At 35.5% G+C, this 24725-nt stretch overlaps 1 protein-coding gene across 6 annotated transcripts in view; it reads right to left on the minus strand.

The window, feature by feature from the left end:
• MAGI2 (membrane associated guanylate kinase, WW and PDZ domain containing 2) overlaps positions 1-24725 on the minus strand; it is a 1459815-nt gene that overhangs the window by 993097 nt on the left and 441993 nt on the right. The window lies entirely within an intron of this gene.

Genomic DNA, 24725 nt, shown 5'->3' on the forward strand with positions numbered 1-24725 from the left:
AAAGTAGTTTCACATTGGTTTGCACAGAATAAATTTTAAAATCAGCTATAATTATTATTATACAAAGTAGAGTGAACAAGGCAAAATGCAACACAAATTTATACATCCAAGTGAATTGTCCTGTGATCCAAACGATTGTTTCAAACAAAAACTAAGTGACTTTTTGTGGTACAGACCACGTACTTGTCCATCAATGGCACCAGTATCAACGCTTGTCAGTGTGAGGAGAACCGCCTGTTATGTAGAGTCAAATGAAGTAAGAAGGGAGTTGAACCCAGAACAAAGGCACATTTCAACACCGATGATGACACCTCTCCATTTTAGTTGCTATAAATACTTAGTATTTACTTCTGTGTTATATTTAAACATCCCAAAGTTAGCCATTATTATTGTTGTCATTGTTTTTTTACAGTCAGTTCCTATTTTAGATTTAACAATTTTTCAGTCCATCATCATTTCTTGTATCCCAACACATCTTGCAAACCACATCTTGGTTCTGTGTTCAATTGCTTTCTTGGTTTGTTGTTGTTGTTGTTTTAATATTGAAGTATATTGTTTACTAGTTATTTCAGAGAAGGTATATCTGTTAAATGTAAATTCTTTTACTCTTTTAGTCTAAACAGTATTTTGGCCAAATTCATGAATCACAGGTTGGATATAGAATTCTCAGCAGGAAATTATTTTCTTTCAGGGCTTTTAAGATTTTATTTCATTGTCTTCTTGTATTTGTTGTTGTTGAAAAGTTTGCTTAGTCTAATTATTTTTTTTTTGTAAGGGATTTTTAAATTCTTGTTGACTTTAGGAATTTTTTGCGTGGCTCTTCTGAATTTCTATTATATATACTAGTACAAATGTATATGTATTTATCTCACTCGGGCCTTGTTGGGCTTAAATATATATAAGAATTATATTTATTAATATTATTACTAGACACTGTCTCATTAAATGCTGTCTGCCTGACAATTTTTAGCTACTGTCTCCTTTTAGAATTTCTAATAGATTATAATTGATTTCAGTTCCTTTCCTCTCCTTGTCGTAACTTCCTTTTCAGAGTTTTCACCCTTTTATCTCTCTATGCCACATTCTGAATTATTTCAGCAGACAAAACCTCTATGTTATTACCTCTTTCTTCTGATGGATATTTAAAGCCATTCACTGAAATTTTCATTTTAATGATTATAATTTTGTGATTTCACTCTATGTCTTTTAATGTCACAATGTTCTATTATTCATTATAATTTGCATTTCCAATTTTATTTTCTTAATTTAAGCATAAACATTTTAAATCTTTCAGATTATTCTATTAATCTTAAATTCTTAGATATATTAATCTTGCCATTTGTTGCATCTGACTTTTTGAGGGGTCGATTGTATAGTTTATAAGTTTTAGCTCTTAAATAATTTTTTTCTTTTTCTCATGTGGGAGCCCATGGCACCCTGGATCATGGAAGTGAATTACAAATTGTGTATTTGTTTCTACAGATAATTCTGTCTAGAACCAGTCTTAGCTTGGGGTTTCTACATAATATAGGCAGTGTAAATTCATGCTTTCCAATTTCACATAGCACAAACGGAAGCATATATTTTTCATGGAAGAAATTTTTCCTGCCTAGAGTGTCAGACCAAGAGGAGATTCCCTGAGATTGTCAGAGGGAATCTCCTGACAAACACAATTTGTCAGGAATTACAGTGAATTACAACACAGTTTGTAATTCACTTCCAATCCCCTGGTTCAGTAGACAGTAGAGTCTAAATCTCTTTCACAAGTGTAGGTAATATTTTTAGCAACCCAACTTCATTTAGTGTCTTACTTTGCCTTCCTACCTCAGGCAGGTCCAAAACCTCTTCTTCCCCATGAAGAATTAGAATATCATCTTCTGGTGACAGGGGCTTAAATTCAGATCCTGTATCCTCCCAAGCTGCTCTATAAGCTTAGGTGCTTTTCATGTTGTCATCAAGGTCCTACTTATTTCTGGAAGCTAGAGGTTTTAAAACATTCTTTTGAATCCTAAATATTACTTTTTAAAATTATATTTTAACTAGTAATTTTAAAAAATTGTCATTAAAGGGATTTCTACTTTGGCTCTGGCCACCATGAAACCAAAACCATAAATTCTTCATCTATCTAAGCCTCAGTGTATTCATCATGAAGCTCGGACCCATATTTTAGGTTTATAGTAGTAATTAAATGAGATATGACTGTAAAGTTTTTGGCTAAATATACTTGGCTTTTTGTAAGCACCCATTTGATGCTAGCTATTATTATCATCAATATTCAAAACCAATTTTTTTAGTTTTTCATTTAGCAGTGAATTTTCCTTAACAAGTGAAAGGTCACAGTGAACCTTGATAAGAGAAGTAAATATTTAAATCCTCTTTTTGACATGTAAGAAAGTCTCTTTGCTCTTCTGGCTTAGCCTCCAGAAGTCACTGTGGCCTAGATCATCCAAGAAACACAAACTCTCCTCTAACGATAATATGTTTTTCTATTATATACATTTATGAAACCAGAAAGGAACACCTGATGGAAGATGCCTATTTAGAAGGGAAGAGACCACTCCACCAACTTCTTTTGGTCCTCTGAATTACTTTTTCTTCTCCTTTGTCTACGAGTAACTGAAAAGCCCAAGAGGATGAAAATGGAAAGGAGAGGCTGGTGCTAGCAGTTCATTTGTTCTGTGGAAACGAAATTGTTTTAATAAGATTATAGGACAAGGTTTCCCTGTCCAAGAATATAGCCATTAGCCACATGTGGCAAATGAGCACTTGAAGTGTGGTTAGTCTGACTTGAGCTACGCTATCCGTCTAAAACAAATATTGGATTTCAAAGACGTAGTACAAAAATAATGTAAAATATCACAATAAATTCTAGAAATTTGATTACATGCTGCAATGATAATCCTTGGGATATATTAAGTAAAATATATTATTAAAATTAATGTCATTGGTTTCTTTTCAGCTTTTAAAATGTGGTTAGTAAAACCAATGAAAAGTACATATGTGGCTTGCATTATATTGTAATGAATGGTGCTTTAGATTTAGGGAATAAGTTCAGTAGAAAAAGAAAAGTATCAGGAATGAAAGATGGCGGTTCTGGCCAAGAGGCAAATATATATTCTTTTATATATACTGTAATTTTATAGATACCATAATTATTAGAAAAATACTGTTCTAAATAATATTCCTTTCATATATTTTAAGAGTGGGTCTTTTTACTTACTTCATGTAAATCCTTTCAGATAAAAGAGATTTTCTAGGATTCGAGTAGAATGTTGTCTTTGGGGATTTTACAATGGTACTTTTTATTTCTATAATTTTAGGACAATGTCAAAGGATAAGTTGGGAGTACAGAGTGACTAAAACCCTTATGCCAATAATCTCTATCAGACACTAACAAAGCCATTTTAAATATTCTTGCATTCTATATTTAAAAAAACCCTCAGTATATAGCATAGATTTAAAACTTGCCCTCTAATAGTTGACTCAATTCGCATCTTTTTTTGACCAGTCAGAAATATCTGTCACTGATGATTGTTTCTTGATTTTGAAACATTTTATTTAATTATGTTCTTCTCAGTTTTCCTTGTGGTTCCTTTTGCAACTCCCCATCTAAAATTGAAGTACCTGGGGCTCAGTCCAAGGGTCACTTTTCTTTCTCATCTAGACTCCAGGTTACCTTACCCATTTTCCTGGTTTTATATATTATTCAATGCTGATGTCACCAAGATTCCTATCTCCAGCCTGTACTCTACACTGAACTCCAGATTTATATCCTAATGTCTATGCATTATCTCCATTCAAATGTTCAAGAGGCATTTCAAATTTAATATGCCCCTAAATGAGTTCTCAATCTCCCCCATCAAGCCTATTTCTCTTGTAGTCTTTGTATCTCATTAGAAATGGACTTCATTAGTCCAGAGACTCAGACCAACTGATGTCACGTTAACTCCTCAGTTTTTCTTCTACTCAACATCAAGCGCATCAGGGTGTCTTTCACAATTTCTCCAAAATCTGACCACCTCCACTGTTGCCCCTTGGTGTAAGCCACTATCCTGTCTGCTTGCAACGACTTCCTAACCTAACTAGTCTCCCTGCTTCCATTCTTACTCCTGTTCAGCATTCTCCATACACAGCCAGGGTTATCTCATTAAAACCTGTGTCAGATAACATTCCTCCTGTGTTCAAAACCATTCATCTCACTCAACATAAAGTCAAAGCCTTTACCATAGCCTCTGTGTCCCTGTGTTGCCTCCCTCCCTCAACCTTCCCTTGACATCATCTTCTACCACTCCCCTTCCCTCCTATTAATTTTATTTTAGCAAATCTGGCCTCCTATCTATTGTTTACACCCATTACACCAAGTATGGTCCTGCTGGAGGGCTTTCGTCCACTCTGTTTAGAAGGTCCTTCCTTCAGATATAATCACAGCTTTTGTTGTCTTCCTTTCTGCCAGTATCTGCTCATAATGATAGCTTCACTGACAGTCCTATTTAACATTGGACACACACACACACACACACACACACACACCCCTTATTCACATCCACACTAACCCACCCCCACACACACTCAGGACTATCACCCCTCAATTTGCTTTATTTTTTTGTAGCACTGATATTCAGTTGCCACATTATCTATTTTTCTGTTTATTGTCTATCTTTGTCCCACTAAAACATAAATTTTGCAAGGATAGAAATTTCATATGCTTTGTTAATTGCTTTACCTCCAGTACACAGAATAATGTTTGGCACATAGTGAGCACTCAATAAATAATTTCTAACTTAATAAATCAATGAACCTCCAAGCAGGATTTTTTCCAAACTCTTTATTTCTTGTTTCCTTTTTTTTTTTGTTTTTTTTTTTTAAGAGTCTGGGTCTTGTTCTGTTATCCACACTGGAATGCAGTAGTGTGATCAGAGCTCACTGCAGCCTCAACTTCCTGGCCTCTAAGTGATCCACCTGCCTTGGCCTCTCAAAGTGCTGCAATTACAGACACAAGCCCCCATGCCTGGCCATATATTCTTTAGAGACATAAAGTCAATACTTTTGTAAATGAATTTTAAGATACTAATCACCTCAATCATTATGCAAAATTACTTTTGAAATCACACTATACTCATGATTTTATTATTACTTCAATATATTTCTGTGCATTTATTAATTTGTTCATCAAATAGAAGTATCAAATGTTTTTAATTTAGTAGACTCAATAATACTGTTCAATAGAATACTCTCTTTGAGAAAACTATTATTTGATCTATATGTAATCTTAAAAGCAAATATTAATAATATCCAGTTCCAGTTTTGAGTTGCTTTATCTATATCCTATGAACAATAAAAGAGAGAGTTAAATCAAGTAATAAAGTACCAGCCAACTGTGGGAGATGAGGGCTTTCACCATTTGGGGAAGGTTATCATCATAACTCAGGCAGTAAAATTGTCCTTTTTCACTTGGTAAGCATTATTTCTTTAATAGTTTCTTTACCATGGCTCACTAGTAAGTCACTTAATTTTGTTTAAACTAAGTCTAAACTTTTTAAGTGCCATCTGTCAAACACAGAGTGGCATGTCTGCAGAATTAGAGTAGACCCTATATAATTCCATACTTTATCCTTGTGCCTCATATAAAATGTTCATCTTTTAAGTCATGGCAGAATAATTAGGAGAGGGTATGACAGCTTTCTGGATATGTATTTGCCTTTAATTTTGATTTGTAGAACACTTAATCATTACAGAAAGGAAGGTCATCTTTGCTAATTCAGTTGTATACCTATATGAAAATATTCCTATACTATTGTGAACAGTGCTTCAGTGAACATTCATGTGCATGTGTCCTTATAGTAGAACGATTTATAATCCTTTGGATATATACCCAGTAATGGGATTGCTGGGTCAAATGGAATTTCTATTTCTAGGTCCTTGAGGAATTGCCACACTGTCTTCCACAATGGTTGAACTAATTTACACTCCTACAAACAGTATAAAAGTGTTCTTATTTCTCCACATCCTCTCCAGCATCTGTTGTCTCCAGATTTTTTAATGATCGCCATTCTAACTGGTGTGAGATGGTATCTCAATGTAGTTTTGACTTGCATTTCTCTAATGACCAATGATGATGAGCATTTTTTTCATATGTTTGTTGGCCTCATGTATGTCTTCTTTTGTAAAGTGTCTGTTCATATCCTTCGCCCACTTTAGAATGGGCTTGTTTGTTTTTTTTCTTGTAAATCTGTTCTAGTTCTTTGTAGATTCTGGATATCAGCCCTTTGTCAGATGGGTAGATTGCAAAAATTTTTTCCCATTCTGTTGGTTGCCAATCCACTCTAATGACTGTTTCTTTTGCTGTGCAGAAGCTGTGGAGTTTGATTAGGTCCCATTTGTCTATTTTGGCTTTTGTTGCCAGTGCTTTTGGTGTTTTGGTCATGAAGTCCTTGCCTACGCCTATGACCTGAATGGTTTTGCCTAGGTTTTCTTCTAGGGTTTTTATGGTGTTAGGTCTTATGTTTGAGTCTTTAACCCATCTGGAGTTAATTTTAGTGTAAGGTGTCAGGAAGGGGTCTAGTTTCTGCTTTCTGCACATGGCTAGCCAGTTTTCCCAACACCATTTATTAAACAGGGAATCCTTTCCCCATTGCTTGTTTTTTTCAGGTTTATCAAAGATCGGATGGTTGTAGATGGGTGGTGTTGACTCTGAGGCCTCTGTTCTGTCCCATTGGTCTATATCTCTGTTTTGGTACCAGTACCATGCTGTTTTGATTACTGTAGCCTTGTAGTATAGTTTGATGTTTGATGTCTGGTAGTGTGATGCCTCCATCAATGATAGACTAGACAGGGAAAATGTGGCACATATACACTATGGAATATTATGCAGCCATCAAAAATGATGAGTTCTTGTCCTTTGTAGGGACATGGATGAATCTGGAAACCATCATTCTTAGCAAACTGACACAAGAACAGAAAATCAATCACCACATGTTCTCACTTATAGGTGGGTGTTGAACAATGAGAACACATGGACACAGGGAGGGGAGCATCACTCACTGGGGTCTGTCGGGGGCAAACAGGGGAGGGATAGCAGGGGGTGGGGGGTTGGGGAGAGATAGCATGGGGAGAAATGCCAGATATAGGTGATGGGGCGGAAGGCAGCAAATCACACTGCCATGTGTGTACCTATGCAACAATCTTGCATGTTCTTCACATGTACCCCAAAACCTAAAATGCAATTAAAAAAAGAAAGAAAGAAAATATTTCTATAGAATATTCCAGGTAATGCTTTTCCATGCAACCCAGTCAGTCTTTAGGGATGATAGTAACACATTCTCCACACTGTATTTTGTCACATACTATCAGTTACTGCACTATGTTTATAAATTCTGTGATGCACATCAGAGGGCATTTACAAAGACTAATGAAGAGTTCAGCACGTTGAGAAACCAAAGCTGAAGTAACACTACTTAGCACTTAGATGACATTTTTCATTTTCAAATTACTTTTTCATGAATACTAATTAATCTTAACATTTCCATGAAGAAGGTAAATAAAATTATGATCCTTATTCTGAATAGAGGAAAAATGATGTAGAAAGACTAAATTGTTTTGGTTTTTCTATCTTTCACTCTACCTATATATCAAGTATTTAAAAATCAATTTCTCTTTAAATAAACACACAAATGATCAAACAAACAGAAACAACACAAAACCTTCTAAACTCAGGTTTCATCTGTTTGAAATACCATCCATGGGAGGTTAGTCCACTCCTTCTCCATAAAACCTCTCATCCTATTTGCTCTACCTCTTGTCCATTCAAACCAGTTATATATTTTTTTCTTAGCCTAGAGCTTAAGAAAACTGTAGTTGTACAATGGCCTTGTTGTAGAGATGAGCAAAGTAGAGGTGCAGTGGTGTGATCATAGCTCACGGCAGCCTCGACCATCCTGGCCTCAAGTGATCCTCCTGCGTTGGCCTCTCAAAGTGCTGGAATTACAGGCATGAGCTACCATGCCCGGCCATATAGAGGCTACTAGAGTTGAAGTGATTTACCCAAAGTTCTAGAATCAGCATTTGACCCGAGGTATATCCATATATCTATGCTTTGTGTCTTCTACAGTAAAACTGGTTATCACAATAGCAAGATGATTTTACTGTTTTATTCTTCCATTTTCTCTTGTGCTCCCCAACAGTTAATACCTTCTTATACCATTTTCTGCTTCCATGGTACAAATACAATCAAGACCACACTAGCCAGTGAGTAGCTAGGAGTCAGGGAAAGAGAGACGATGGACAGCAAGGTCAGCCCTTCCAGGACGAGGATTATAAATGAACATGTCAACTCTTCCAGGATGAGGATTATAAACAAACATGTGTAGAGCAAGAATAAGCAGCAGGCCCCAAACTGAGAGAACTTGCTATGAAACCCAAAGTAAACGCTCAGAGTGGAACCTTGGAGGGCATTAATTTTCATACAGAAGGTCAGTACATTTTGTGTGGTGGATGAATAATATGGTATCTCTTCTAACAAGGCAAGGAGGTAAAATTTTATTTTATAACTTTACATGGCTTCATGACTTTAGGCAATGGAAAGTGAGACTCATATTAATGAGTTGGAAAAAAGTACAGATATAGGTGTGCAAATGAATACAATGTTAATTGCAAAAATCTTTCAGGAAAGAGAACTTGCTTATAACGACTATTATATTAATTTAACAACATTAATGCAGCCAAAATATGGCAACTTAATGCTGATTATGTTCTGAACATGTTGATAACTAATGCTTTCTAGTCCCTATATGGAGCCTAATTGAAAAATAATTGCCTTACTTTGAAGGTTTATCATCAACTACAAGATTAAAAACACTGTGGTACTTTTGTTTCATCCATAATCAACCAACATTTCAAGTCACAGATATATCTAAGTGATGAAAGAGATCAAGTTCAAGGTGCAAAAGAGATAATAAAAAATTCACAGATAACTATGGAATATTTATTTCCTCTTCTCTTTTCCCATTAATCATGTTTGAAAATCTTCTCTACTATAGAAAAATAAACAACAATATGAATTTTATTAAAAACAGTTTCATTTCTTATTACTTTAAAAAAAAGAAACAACCAGCATGTCGAGTTGATGTATTTTGTCTGTATTGAGGAACAATGTAGTTAGCATATTCTCTATATTAAATACTTTATGTTGAGATATATACATATATATATGTATATGTATACACACACAGAGCAAAGGAAAAAAGATTTATAATTATATATCTTACTTATTTCAAGAACTGAGCAAGAGGTTAACATATATTTTGTCTTAGGGTTCACTTTTATATGTGGGATACTTCGGTTCATATTAGTCAAAATAATGCTGTTCTATGTAGTGATATAACAAATGAGCTTCCAAATATTAATATAATGCTAACATTGCAAAGCTTTAGTCTGGCTTGTAAATTCAATGTGGTCCAGTACAGCCTCCATATTTTGGTGGGTGCTGGATATGTGGCTGTTAAGTTTCCCATAGAAGGGGATGAGAGATGGAGGAAGTTCTTAACTCCCTAACTGTTCACATCCATGTCCAGAACTAGTCACATGGCCCCAGCCCAACTACAAACAAAGCTGCAAATTACAGAGAAACACAAGATATATGTTGAGCTCTACATTGAGGTCTATCATAATCGAGATTTGATTATTTTCAAGAAATTAACCCAATCCAAATCATAAGTTGGTTTGATTAAATCTGGATTGTTTTTATTTCAGGTAGGCTACATTCCCACCATTAGCACACAAAAAAGTATAGTCACTAAATCCACCAAAACCTAGGGGAAAAAAACAGCTATTTCAGCATGAAAGGTTCATTTTAAACAAAAGCAGAAAATATCTGGAAACATGATCACTCTCTCTTAATCTTGCAATTAAACCCATTAATTAAAGTCCTGTGTTATTTTGCATTTCTCTAGCATATAATTGATCTTCTGTAAGCTAGCTATTAAAAGAGAAAAGTAAATAAACTTGGGCAAAATTTTACAACTTGGTGATATTTTACATGGTGGTGCTGAAATCACTCTTTATTCATTATGAACTGCTATAGCACCATGATTATAATGATGTGACCACCGTGTAATCACCCCTCAGTGGAAGTTGCAGAATTTTTACTCTTTTGAGGATGGCTATATTTGAGTCTACAGCAAGGTATTTCGTTAAAGCCAAGATATGGGGAAGGATAAATTAGGGATAGGAAGAGAAATAAGATAAAAGGCCAAGGTAGATAGATGATGACATAGAGTAATAGATCTGAATCAAGGTAAATCAACAACTCACTTTCAAGGTGTAAAATAAATAACGGAAAAAAATAGTTGTATAACTTTGTAGTAATGTATATACAAAGATGCTTCATGTATTTTTCTTTGCAACTATGTCCAGAATAAGTATGCATGGACATCCGAATGGAGACTGTACTAGTGGAAAAATGAGCCAAAGACATTTTATTTCATTGACTAAATGTCCAGATTAATTACATCAGTGCTAATTACATTGTTAATAGTAGCTGTCCTGCTGCTACTCTCATCTCTCCTGTAAATAAAAACTACCATTACCCCAAAGAATTGGCCGTGAGATAAATTTCATTATGCTAGTCAAGGATTAACCACGTGTCATATTTTTATTACAGAAATATTTTGAATTGTAATTATCTGTGATGTCTTATACACCAGTAGGAAAAGTGCAAGATTCTCAAGGGAAGAGCTCTGATTTGCTTGGCTGCTGCTGAACGAAGTTTTTGAACATTTTACTCTACAGCATCGATGAAAGACATGATAGCACAAGGAGGGCTAGGAGGAAAAGAAAACTCTGGAGGCATGATTTGCAAAGGTGGTACAGGCTGTGACTGATCCGACTAACTGCCACAGAACAACTCAGCTGCTGTTGGCTTTCTTGCTCCCCTCTGCACTCTATCATCTATTTTATATAAATATTTCTTCTATCCATTACTGAATAAATGTTTACTTAACCATTAAGGATGACCAAATTGGGTAGAATTCCAGAAGGTAGCTTCTAGCTTAATTCACCTAGTGAACTAACTTAGATTAATCTTCCTAAAATACATATCTATTTCCTTACCATCCTACATAAGGACTTTTGTGATGTAATAGCCAAATTTATTGAACATTTACTTTCTGCAAGGTACTGCCCTGAGCATCTTAATGCATTTAATACTCTCAGTGTTTTGGTGAGATAGATGCGATTTTATTCCCATTTTACAAATGAGGAAACTGTCACAGAGAGGATACTAGTTCACTAAGGCCACTTCATTGGAAAATAGTGAAGTTGTGATTTAAATTAAGTAGTTTTTAGTGTGCTGTGTTACATGGCCATTCTTGGTCTAGTTGGGCCTCACTGAACAAAACAGTAAAAAGAATGAAGCTCAAACTTTTCTAATCAAGTTTAAGACCCTCTGTAATCTTTATATCCTCTATTTATCCTGTCTTACCACCCAATTCCCTGAAATATAGAAATTCCACCTCTATTCTTCTTATGCTCATTACAAGCACTGAGGATTTGCTCAAAAGGTCTTCTCAATCAGAATGTCCTTCTAGCTCCTGCTTTCTATTCAACTCCACTTGGTTTCTGAAGCAACTTAAAAGCTTGCCTTTTCCCTGGAGGTTTTTCTGCTACCTACTCCAGCTCATAGTAATCTGTCTTTTACAGTGCTCACTATTTTGGAAAAAAAAAATATTGGGTGCTTTAAACATTTATTTTGTGATAGATAAAATAGTAATAGAAAGATACATTGATACGAGATAAACAGATATAAATAAAAGCATATATTTGAAGATAGACCCAAGCTGCATTAAAAATCTATGTTCTATCATTTACCACCTATATGCAATCTGAACTAAACTCAAGTTTTCAATCTGTAAATATCCACCTGCACAGGTGTTATGTATGTCCTATTATTTTACTGAAATAGGAGACTTTATATGTACACACACACACACACACACACACACACACACACAGAGATATGGTCTGTCTTTGTGTCCCCACCCAAATCTCAGAGAACACTCATGAACTAATAGGTCATGTGCTTGATATGCTAGGCTTTTTGGGAACAGAAGCAAGGATGTACCAATCCACCTGTCCCTAATGATCTTAGGATCTATTTACTAATGAATTTCCACTGAGAAAGCTATAGATCCATTGTTCCTAGTCTAAAAGTTTTGCTCAAAGATGCTTCTGACTTCAAATCTTTTATAGGGTTAAAAATGTGTACTGCTAACTTGTAAATCATGACTAAGTTTTCCATCACAGGGCAACCCAAGAAAACCTTTGGTATTTCAGAGATTGCCATGATATTTTTCCTTCTTTCTTTCCTTCTTACTCATTTCTTAATTATAAGAAATCTGGAGCATGACTTATATAAGAGCAAGGGTGAGCAAAGTTCCGAGAACTATATTCATATTTTTTATTAAATCTTTAAGTGTTCAGTCATTATTAGTCTATACCTTCGTCAAGGCCACTAATCTAGTCATTATTGTTAAAAGATGAAATAATTCATGTTTTGTAACAATTAAGCATTTCTCAAAGTCTTGAGACTGGCTATAGGCCTTAACTGTGATACAGAGTAGTTATTTTATATAATCTAGTTATGTGTATTCTGTTTGCCCATTTGTAAAATGAGAATACTAATATATGCTTACCTGGATTTGAACTTGCAATAAAGATACATTCCTAGAAAACAAGAGGTATGTCTTAATCACTCTGTATTTCTAGCACCCAACCACTCATGTGTACCTAATAGCTCTCATGTTAAACTGAACTAAGTTACAATACATTAAAGTTTATAAATTTTTAATCTCTTTAAATTTAATGGGTTATTAAGTGCATTACTAATACTTTGCATTAACAACCACATCTTTTGTAATCAATGAATTTGGAAGATACATTTTTATACAGATAACTATATTTATAAAGAGAATAAGCCATCTGGCCTGTGGGATAACTGAAATTAATTTTTTATTTTTGTATCAGAGAACCAGGTGTCTTTTTTCCAAGCTAATGTGAGGTCAACATACAGGCTTAAATACAAGTTTTCAAAATTATATGTAGTCATATTTTATTTGTATGTACATTTTTAATGTATTTTATTCTACCTAAAGACTTATACCATGATTCCTTAATGAGCTTTCAGGCCAAGAAATAATGTTGGAATCTACAAAAAGCTACCAAGGTTAACCTCTGATCACAGATGTGCCTTAGTGATGAAAGCACTTTACTTTACTTTTATCAAACTATAATTAATTTTCTGTAGTGCCTCAAATAATATATTCAACTTCTCATTTTTAATTAAGATTCCCTTTCTTGCTCCAAATTTAAATTATGTTCTGAAAGCAAATTTGTCAATTGCTTTTTCATGTGAGAAATATAATTATGAACTAAATTTTGTTACTGTCACATTCATACTTTTAAATAATAAAGTTGTGAATAAAAAATGAACAAAGACTCTTACACATATTTAAAGTGTCTCATTCTATAAGAAGAATAGAATAATTCCAGAATACACTGATAATGCATAACTATCCTGGTTTTCTAAAGAAAAAATACATTTTCTAGTAGCTTATAACCAGTTAGCATAATATATATCTATTGTTAAGAACCTGAGTACAAGCAGAAAAGTAAAAACATTAATTAATAAATACACTGTAAATATTTTAACTAAAATCTGATAACAATTATTATTACTATCATTTTAATTATACTTTAGGTTCTGGGGTACATGTGCAGAATGTGCAGGTTTGCTACATACGTATACATGTGCCATGGTGGTTTTCTGCATCCATCATCTACATTAGGTATTTCTCCTAATGCTATCCCTCCTCAATCTTCCCACCCCCTGTTATCCCTCCCCTAGCCCCTCCACACCCCAACAGGCCCCAGTGTGTGATGTTCCCCTCCCTGTGTCCATGTGTTCTCACTGTTCAACACCCGCTTATGAGTGAGAACATATGGTGTTTTGTTTTTCTGTTCTTGTATCAGTTTGCTGAGAATGATGGTTTCCAGCTTCATCCACGTCCCTGCAAAGGACATGAACTCATCCTTTTTTATAGCTGCATAGTATTCCATGGTGTATATGTGCCACATTTTCTTTTTCCAGTCTATCATTGATGGGCATTTGGGTTGGTTCCAAGTCTTCACTATTGTAAACAGTGCCACAATAAACATACATGTACATATGTCTTTATAATATTTATGTTGTTAGTCTTTGACTAACAACATAGATCAAAACAAGGCATTTAAAACTTAGAGCAGTCTTTTAATAAACAATTTTAAGATGCTGGTACTATTGGGTTATCCATAAAAAGAAACATGTTTAAAGGTGAACTTCTGTTCATAACCAAAGGTCTTAGAGACAAGATGTTTTTGTAGGAGGGCTCTACTGTTCATTTCTTGGCTTCTTAGTTGTCACAAGGCAGTTGTGGCAATTCCAGCCATAGCGACAATGTCTCAATTCTGTTTTTGTGACATCTAGATCTTAGCTGCAGTCCTCAGAGGCAGAAGTTACTCTGTGGGGCAGTTCTGTATGTTTATTATTCCAGAAGATCTAGTCTGCAAACTTTGTTGTTCTTTCAGCAACTTTCTAAACAACTCTTCTCCTACATCTCTTCCTTCTTAAAATACCTTGCATGGTTTTATTTCCTGGGCTGAACCCTGAATAACACATTACTTATACTGTTTTGCTTCATGAAACAGAAAGACAAAATAATCTTTGATATTGAAAGCAATAAAAAAGAATAAGAGCTTAGTAGAAGTTAAGCTTTGCTGCACACTCAATGAATGGCTCCTTCATGGTTTAAATTGCTCAGTGATATTAAGCAATGTTAAACATGGTTTAATATCACTGTGCACATTAACCTGAATCTCCCGAGCCAGAATAGGGGCATTTTCCCAGGAACCAGGGAGGAAGCTGGAAGGTCACGCACGTATATCTCAATTCTATATGTGACTGTTGAAGGGATCCAACTTGTAAGTTGTGTCAACTTGTGTCACCATAGAATTGTGCCCAAAGAGAACTAGCAGGAGTCTCGGAGATCTGAGAAGCTGTCATTACACTGAGTCTCAAGTGACAGCTGAGTCAGTACAGAGCCAGCTATGCTTAGATGACAGAGTGGCACTTTTCTTCATCAAAAGAAGGGTTATTTGTTCTTTTATAAGGACACGAGTTCTGAAGCGAACAGCTCTGTTGTCTCTGTTTTGATTACCTCCAATAAGAATGAGAGGAGGCAGAATGTTAAATAACATCAACTACTGACCTCGGTCTTTTTGGAGCCTTTGGGAAAATGACCTCAGTGGTGCTTCTGAAGAGCGGTTATGGAAATAAATGTCCAATTCAGAGGTCTTATATAATCGACTACCCATTTTCATGATTTTTTTTCTGCTCTTGTGGAATCATTAGATAATAAGTATAGATACACATTCATGTAGTCTTCTATATTCTGGAGCCTCCTAAGATTTGCTCGGAGAACTGTCAGAGAAATCAAGTCCATAGTGAGTGAATAAGGAGGTAACATGATACATCCAACAAATGGATATAGGCATCAGACAGAACTAGGTTTGAATTCCTTTTCATCCACTTACTGTGTGGTTTGGGGAAGGGTTAGAGTAGACACTGGGAAACTGACTGAGAATTGATTCATTCCAAACTTACGATTTGTGTAATAAAAGCAGGATCCATATGCGTTTTTTAAAACTGAATTGACTGTTGATCCCATATCAGTCATACCTTTTAATTACTCTGTGTGAAAAATCCTGTTGACTGTCCCACACTTTTCATCTGTATTCTAAAGTTCTTGATTACACTAAGCATTGATTTAACCTCCTGTTAGCTACATTTGTTTGGGCCTCCAACCAGGATCACTCACTTGCATAAGTGATGCTTGTTAAAATTCAACATTAGAAGACACTATATTCAATGTTAAATATCCTTTCATAAAGATTATAATAACATTTTATAACAATACACCTCATGCTTCAGAAGTCTTTATGTCACATCTCAACTCTCCATCTTTAAAGGAGGAGAGAAATTTCAAAAGCTTTATATTTCTCATTATGTTTATTTTCCCATCCATTTACTAACACTGGACCATATTTCAGAGTTTCATGAATAGTGAAGGCAGATTTCAAGGAACATCAGAGTTATGATGGCATTCTTAACTTGACATTCATAGAAAAATCTGAAAGTACACGGATGGCTGGTTTTACCCAGAACTACACTTAATTTAAACCCAGCTCTTAATGTTTTCTTTTTTTCCCTGAAGTGTCTGCTGCATTTGATATATCTTTAGTTTCCATAAGCTGTTTACAACTGCTCAATCTCAAGGACATTCCATACTCAGAATAATTTAAGCCAATTTGATGAGGTGAATAATGATAAAATACAGAAAATCAAGCCAGAAAAATTAGAAAACCACAGGATTTTAGAGCAGAAAGAACCATTCAAGTTCATTTTATTCACCTCTCCTTCCCTTGAGTCCTAAAGTTTAATACCTTTTCCAAAGCCCTATAGGTAGTAAATGGCAGAGCCTTGTCTAGAATCAGTCTTCCTATTCTTGGATGTCTGCTCTTTTCATAGTTCCATATGCAAATAGATAAAGCCAAGAGTAGTTGCTCCTCACGTTCTAGCAAGGCTATACTGCAATGTGTAAATAACTTGAACAAGTGAGCTGGACATTAAAATAGCATTAACTTTAATTAGTATTCCTTTTTCATTGTTCTTTTGGCTAGGTGCATTTGAATCAGAAATGGACTATCCTACCAGAAGCCTATAGTCTTAAAGTCCCATGAGAACACATTATCCACTGCCATCTGCCTACTGCTTTCCTTCAACTATGTAACCATCTAATAGCTGAGACTCTGGAAACTGGGGTGGGTCCGAATCTGATGGAATCCTAATTTTTTCTATTCAAAATGTGTAGTGGTGTACAATAAGATGTGTTGACCTTCTTATGTCCAACAAGGCTGCGATTATGAAGCCTGCAGGGAGCAGATTCTGAGTTCCCTGGAAAGTGGGTTATTTTCCATCAAAACCGATGACTGGCTTTTCCAGAGACACAATATAGCTTCAGAAATCTCTCCTTATTTATTCCCTGGACAGCTGCTAGGACCATTGAAGTCCAAGGTTGTATATTTCACCTGCTTTTATGATCAGTGGCCCACAAACCAAGTTCCTATGGAGAGTCTACCTCCTACGAAGAAAAGACAAGATAAACAGAAACTAAGAGGAAAAAAACAAAGGAAAGATTGGGTTACAGCAACAGAAAAAGCCAATCAAGTCAGGGCAAAGTGAATTTTATGTGGTTGGGAAGATCAGTAACATCATATACTGTTGGTGTTTATTGGTGTTGGTGTTTATTCCATTTTTTGTGTGTGCCAAATATGTTCCTTTATTCAGAAACTAGTGTCCTGTGGTGTCAAATGGATAAATCAATACAATCATTTTTAATGCTTCTTGACTTTCCTTCTTAAGTAACATGTTGAAGCCATTTATCTCCTGTAGAGTACTCTGTCAACTGAACCAATGAATGTTACACTATGACCAGGAAAGATACATTCCTTTTGTTCAATCAAAAGAAGAAATAAATCTGTAATACTTTCATGTATATGACATGGAACTGGATCTTAATATTCTCAGTAAGATAGGAAGGAAGGTAAACCAAATATAGCTTTCTGTAAAGTAATAACACATTTAATAACTATGCCAGGAGCATACACTGAGATGTGTAAACAAGTAGAACACTTTCACTTATATGCTACTATTTAGAAGCTTTTGAACTTTTCCATTGGTCTAGCCTTCCAGGCCAGCTTATACATCTCCCAAGAAATTGAGGTCCATTCGTTTATAGACTTCCTTTCTTTTCTGTTCACACTGCTAATAACCATCTTTATTCTCTCATAACCCTTATTCTTAACAGCACCAAAATATAATGAGTCTATTTATAAATATCAAATTCATTTTCAAAGAAGAAAAATCTGGCAACTTCATTCTGAAACAATTGCAAAAGTGTATGATTTACACTCTGAAAGCAATTTCAAAAAAAACTCCTAAATTGATGATTCTTATTTGAGGCAATAAGATTAATGTAGAAACAGATGTACAATATACAGCTGTTGCAATATGTTGGTTTAAAGTTGCAGTGTGCTTTAAAATTCAACTGGCTATATTGCTTCTATTCCTATGCATGTGTAGCTACAGTTCAACTTAACATCCCAGACCACAAAGCCGTATTACTTAAAGATCCTCTGAGCACATATCATTGTTGATCATTTTTAACTCAGTTGATTTCTTTCCATTGAAATAAGATGATTCCTTTTTGGTGATCTAATCCACAGTTTGATATCACTCTCCCTTCTTACAACATGTTTATAAATAAATGTACCTTCGTAAAGAAAATCACAAGTAATTAGATTCATTCATACCCACAGAAATGCAATGCCTTGTCAGATGTTAACACATATTTTTACAACCTTTATAGTACTAATTTTTGCTTGAGAAATAAAATTATTTTTCCCACAAAGTATACTAGAAAGATCTGCCCTAATTTCAGACATTTTAATAGGTATGTGGCCAACCAGCCTCTCTCTAATAGTCCTCTGTGACCATAGTTTTATGGGGATTATATAATTATCTAAAGGGGATGCTGACTCCTTGCATGGTCATAACTTTTGGTGTGTTGGTAACTGCTTTTCTTAACAGGAGACAGTTTTTCATAATGTTTAAAGAGCCTGCTTTTCTGTGAAACACAATTTGATATAAATATAAAAAATGTTAAAGATGTATTAGAAACTTTACAGTTTTATAATTGTTAATGATTCTTTTTAGTGTGTCTTAGTTTTACTAACTTAAAGGGCTTAAATATATAGAAACATTATTGTGAGTTACAATCAGTGTAACTCAGTGTAACAAAATCAGTTCTACAAAACTAATTTCTTTCATATCTTAAATCTATATTTTTCACTGTATTCACTTTTGTTTTAAAGACAGAGTCACGATATGTCACCAGGATGGAGTACCCTGGCGCAATCTTGGCTCACTGCAACCTCTGCCTCCTGGGTTCAAGCGATTCTCCTGTCTCAGCCTCCTGAGTAGCTGGGACTACAGGTATGCACCACCACACCCATCCAATTTTTGTATTTTTAGTAGAGATGGGGTTTCACCATGTTGGCCAGGATGATCTCGATCACTTGATCTTGTGATCCTCCTCCCAAAGTGTTGGGATTACAGGCGTGAGCCACTGCACCCAGTCACTTTATTCACTTTTTATAAAATAGAATTAGGCTTTGGTTTTATTGATTTTTTTTTTTTTTTTTTTTACTTGGTGTACACTGGTATTTCTTCTGGCTTCAAATAAATTTAAAATATTTCCCAATAAAACCATCTCATCAAATGACAAAGAATGGTCTTGGGAGAGAAGTTTAATTTTAACTACCTTCCTTTCGATTTTGAAACTTTAAAAACTGGTCATTGAAGTCCTTCCTCACGTTCTTTCGTATAATGGAAAATAGTATCTAAAATTTGTATCTGTTTTCATACTTGGTTCAAAAGTTAATTTGTGTCTCTAATAAATGTCAAAGCTAGAAAGGACCAGAACTTTACCAATAAACAGCAGTGATTATTTTTTCCTCATATTTAAGAAGCATGTCAGTTTAATCGCAGTTGATTAGACTCAAGAGTCAAATATATGCAATCATTATGCTCAGTAGCATATTAAAATGAAAATAAATTCCATTTTTACTCTTTAAACATTTGCAAATTAATCCAATATTCTTCTGTATTAATTCCATTAATTTCTCTCATATACTTTTGAATCCATATTACCCTAGGGACAATGCATGCTGCCTTAACTATGCACATTTAACATGCTGTGATGAAACAATCCTGTCTAATAATCTCTAAATAAATGCTGCAAATTTAGTGCTTCTGGAATTGCCTTTTGTATACTACCAGGGTAACTGGAATCCCATATGATGGATGTTCTAAACTCTTTCATGCCTTTTATCTATATCTGTTTTTCATGGTTAGTCTTTATCACATTCCAGATGATAACAGTTCTCATTGTCATTTTCTCCCTTCTCCTCAAGTTCAATTACATAAAAATCTTATATAGCCTGAAATCTACTAGCAGAATGATTTGTTCACAGTGTTCATCTTCTTTTTTTTTTTTTTTTTCTTTTTTTGAGACAGACTCTCACTCTGTCGCCCAGGCTGATATGCAGTGGTGCAGTCATGGCTCACTGCAGCTTCGACTTCCTGAGCTCACGTGATCCTCACAAGTAGCTGGGACTACTACAGGTGCATTCCACCATGTCTGGTCAAGTTTTAAAATTTGTCTGTAGAGATGGGGTCTTGCTATGGGGTCTCATAGAGATGGGGTTGACCAAGCTGGTATTAAACTTCTGGGCTCAAGTTCCTAAGGAAAAGATCCTTAGGAAAGAATGAAGAATCGATCTCAGCCTGTGTATGTGCACATGCATAAGCATACACATGAATGCACACTCATGCTCTCACTCAGTATATGCCCAACAATTCTTCTTTTCTAGTAGCTATAAAATAATTTTATAATCAGTCAGCCACAAAATAATAGTAGGATAGTAGGATAGTGAAATAATTATGAAAGTATATCTGAGAGATAAAATTAGAACTTGAAAATTCCCCCAAAACTGTAAAATAAACTCAACTTTTACAGGCTTCAACGAGAAAAAAAAAAAAAAAAAACACCAAACATCACCAAACATTTCCATTGAGAAACTGTACAATTGGCTTCTTAAGGTGTAAGTTTTGTTACAGAACTCAATATATGCTCAACAATTCTATTTCTGTGACCATCTCCTTTCATGCTAAGAGATGTGTAAGGCTGGTTGCCTCGCCGGGGGGCTCGGACACACCCCCTCCCTCGCGGGGAGTTCGGACACGCCCCCTTCCCTTGCCGGGAGCTCGGAAACGTCCCCCTCCCTCACGGGGAGTTCGGACACACCCACTTCCCTTGCTGGGAGCTCGGAAACGCCCCCCTCCCTTGCAGGGAGCTCAGACACACCTCCTTCCCCCCCGGGAGCCCGGGGAAAAAAGCTCCATCAGGACCTACCTGATACTATTTTGTCCTATCTGGGCCCCACTCCCTTCCATCCGGGTCCCACTCCCCTCCATTTTGTTTTATCCGGGTCCCACTCCCCTCCATTTTGTCCCACTCACCTTGAGCACAGCCAATCGGACGCCTCCACTCCCTATAAAACCCCATGCCTGAGAGGAGTCCTCGTGACTTCTCAGGCCCCTCCTGTCGGGACCGCAGAACCTCACCCGGGAGCCTGAATAAATTCCCTTACATTGGATTATTTTCCTGCTGGCCTCAGTTTCTTCATTTTAAACGCAGCAACAACCCAAGGACAAGCCTTACAAGATGTAGTTTTTTTTTTTTTTTTTTTTTTTAAATAAGCCTCTGAGATGAAGTTCTAGGGAAATAAAATACAAGTCTAAATTCAGTCAGCCCTTGTTTATGTAGCATGGAGCACATTAATGGGCTTTTTGTATTATTTGTAGTTAAGGTTCAGTGGAGATCTAGACTAACCAGCCCCCTTCCCTGCTTAGCTTAGAAATCAGCCAGCAGCTGGAAACAGGCTTCCTACAGAGGAGAGTGCAAGAACCAACTTGTCCACAATTACATTGACTGAGTGTATGTACATGTGTGGGGAAGAGAGGGGTGGGTGGTCTTTGGAGCCCTAGCTCTAGAACTGTCTCTTACTACGCACCAAGAAATTCCACCTCCAAGATGTATCTCCTTTCCTTCCAGATATAGCTGGTGGTAGAGTAATGTGGTGGTAAGCAGAATTACTCAGTTAGGTCTTGTTTTGTGAAAAATTGTTTTTTTATCCTCATATAACTCACTACAATTTTGTTTCAACTGAGTTATCAATAATCTATTCTGGTGCCAATGCTAGATTAAACAAGAAGTGAATGTATACATATTAATGCTTGCATGCATAAGAGCAATGATATGGTCTTCCATAGTCCATTTTCCTTCTGTGATGCTGTGTTCATGAAAACCAATGAGAATTTTTTTGACCCAGGAAAATATGTAACAAATGTGATTCTATACTCAATAGCAACAGATATGCTGGATACTTATCTATGTTTCTAAACGATGGCAGGAATTTTCATACTATGGACACACTTTTACTGTATCCTTTCTGAACCTGTTTGAAAACTTTATTAAAGGATATACTGAGTGAACAAACAACTCAACACTAAGAAAACAAATAATCCCATTAAAAAGTGGGTAAATGACATGAACAGACATTTCTCAAAAGAAGACATACAAATGGCCAAAAGGTATATGAAGAAAATGTTCAACATCCCTAATTACCAAAGAAGTGCAAATCAAAACCACAGTGAGCTATCATCTTACTCCAGTTAAAATGTCTATTATCAAAAAGACAAAAAATAACAAATGCTGGTGAGGATGCAGGGAAAAGGACACTCTTACACACTGTTTGTAGGAATGTAAATTAGTGCAGTCACTAGGGAAAACATATGAAGAGTTCTCAAAAAACTAAAATAGAACTACCATACAGTCCAATAATCCCACTCCTGGGTATTGTTCCAAAGGAATAAATATAGGAGATCAGCATATCAAAGAGATACCTACACTCATATGCTCATTTCAGTACTATTTACAACAGCAGAGATAAGTACTCAACTGGTATCCATCAGGGGACCAATGGATACATACAATGTGATAGATACACACAATGGAATACTATTCAGTCATAAAAAGAATAAAATCCTGTCATTTGCAGCAATATGGACAGAAGTGGAGATTATTATGTTAAATGAAACAAGCCAGGACCAGAAAGACAAAAGTAACATGTTCTTACTCATATGTTGAAGCTAAAAAAGTTGATTCCATGGAGATAGAAGAATGATAGATAATAGAGGATTGGGAGAGTGAGGGACAGGGAATGAGGAGAGGTAGGTTAATGGGTACAAATATACAGTTAGATAAAAGATATACATTCTATTGTTTGACAGCAGAGTAGAGTGACTATAGTTGACAACAATGTATTGTATATTTCAAAGAAGCTAGACGGAATAACTAGAATTGTTCCCAACACATAGAAATGATAAATATTCAAAGTGATGGATACCTCATATACCTTGACTCAATCATTACACATTCTATGCATGTAACAAAATAAATATGTACCCCATAAATATGTAAATTATGTATCAATTAGAAATTCAAAAAAGATACATGAAGAAAATTTTTTTATAAAGATATACTGAGTAGGGCCAGGTGCAGTGGCTCATGCCTGTAATCCCAGCACTTTGGGAGGTCAAGGCAGGTGGGTCATCCAAGGTTGGGAGTTCAAGACCAGCCTGACCAGCATGGAGAAACCCTGTCTCTACTAAAAATACAGAATTAGCCAGCCGTGGTGGCACATGCCTGTAATCCCAGCTACTCAGGAGGCTGAGGAAGGACAATTGCTTGAATATGGTAGGGATTACCATGAGCCAAGATCTTGCCATTGCACTGCAGCCTGGGCAACAAGAGCAAAACTTCATCACACACACACACACACACACACACACACACACACAGAAAGATACACTGAGTTAAGATGGTGGATTGCCCAGGTCAATTAATCAGTATAAAGCCATTTTTATATTATAAGTTACAATCTCTGTATTTTTTTGTTCACTTTTTTGCCAAGTTAAATACATCATTAGTCAATGATGTTAGTGGAATTGGCTATTAGGAGAGATGGCTGAAAATTCAAAGAATAATTGTTTCATCATGATGTTCAGATTCACTGACTTTTTAATCATCTCCTTTATAGGCGCCATCCAAGGATTTCTAATTAAATTTATGACCTTGTACTGAAATTACATCTTGAAACTCTTTATGTTTACTCATATAAATCTAGCTATTTTTTTATATTTACTTTTTCTTCATAGTCTTCTTTAGTACTGTAAAAGGAGATGCTTTATTTAAGAAGTTAATTAATGCAAAATTTACTCCTGTTATCTTCATATTTAATTAAGAGTTTCTTATTTATGTCATCGTCTTAGCAAGGACTACATGTATTCTTGAATGTCAGCTTCTTATCTATTTCCCTCAGCTTTTAAACATAATAAACTGCCTGGATTCTTTATTCAGTATTTCAGGTCTCCTTTCTTTCATGCCACAAAAGATAAATTCACACTGTTGCACTGACAATATCACAGCTTTGAAAATGTGTCCACCTGTTACCTTATAAATAGTTCACTTACTTTAATCCATCTTCCTCTGTCCATCACTCTAATGTCAAAGTTACAAGTTTAAGAATGCACTTTTCTCAACTTCCAGGTTTAAAGCAAGAGTCCAAAAGCCTATTCACTTAACTAACACACTGACAGAGGTATCATTTTGACTGACAAAATGCCAATCATCAAATATTCTCATTTAGGAATATTTGATAATGGTGTCCTGGCATTGCCATTTTGATGAATATTCAATGCTAACAATGGCAAAAGTCCACCTCTCCTAGAAGGTGTGTAAGTCAAAAGGGCTGAGTGATAACCTGTCCGTCTTCACAACTCTGTGTGTTTTCAGTATTTCAGTATAATTATCCAGTATCGATACCAGATAATTAGTTACATAGTTCTGGTGGTTCAACCCTAGATAATACATTTTTTTTTGTTTTGGTTATTT

The sequence above is a fragment of the Aotus nancymaae genome, unplaced genomic scaffold (genome assembly GCF_030222135.1).
Source record: "Aotus nancymaae isolate 86718 unplaced genomic scaffold, 86718_ANA_hifiasm-v0.15.2.pri h1tg000002l, whole genome shotgun sequence".
Classification (NCBI taxonomy): Eukaryota; Metazoa; Chordata; class Mammalia; order Primates; family Aotidae; genus Aotus; species Aotus nancymaae.